This window comes from Aplysia californica, unplaced genomic scaffold (genome assembly GCF_000002075.1).
Source record: "Aplysia californica isolate F4 #8 unplaced genomic scaffold, AplCal3.0 scaffold00419, whole genome shotgun sequence".
Lineage (NCBI taxonomy): Eukaryota > Metazoa > Mollusca > Gastropoda > Aplysiida > Aplysiidae > Aplysia > Aplysia californica.
Genome location: NW_004797689.1, coordinates 612,997 through 613,532, shown reverse-complemented (window position 1 = coordinate 613,532; position 536 = coordinate 612,997).

The window sequence follows — 536 nt, the reverse complement described above, 5'->3', positions numbered from 1 at the left end:
CTAACCACACACCACCCCACCCTCATCTCACCTCACCCTAACCTAATCACCCCCCACCTCACCCTCATCTCACCTCACCCTAACCTTATCACCCCCACCTCACCCTCATCTCACCTCACCCTAACCTAATCACCCCCCCACCTCACCCTCATCTCACCTCACCCTAACATAATCACCCCCAGCTCACCCTCACCTCACCTCACCCTAACCTAATCACCCCCCCACCTCACCCTCATCTCACCTCACCCTAACATAATCACCCCCAGCTCACCCTCACCTCACCTCACCCTAACCTAATCACCCCCCCACCTCACCCTCATCTCACCTCACCCTAACATAATCACCCCCCAGCTCACCCTCATCTCACCTCACCCTAACATAATCACCCCCCACCTCACCCTCATCTCACCTCACCCTAACACAATCCCACACCACTTTACCCTCATCCCCGTCCCTACAACTTGTTTCATATCCCCCTTACCCTCCCCCCACCCCAAACCGTTATTCCTTTCTGCTGTTTAATCCATTTTAATCAT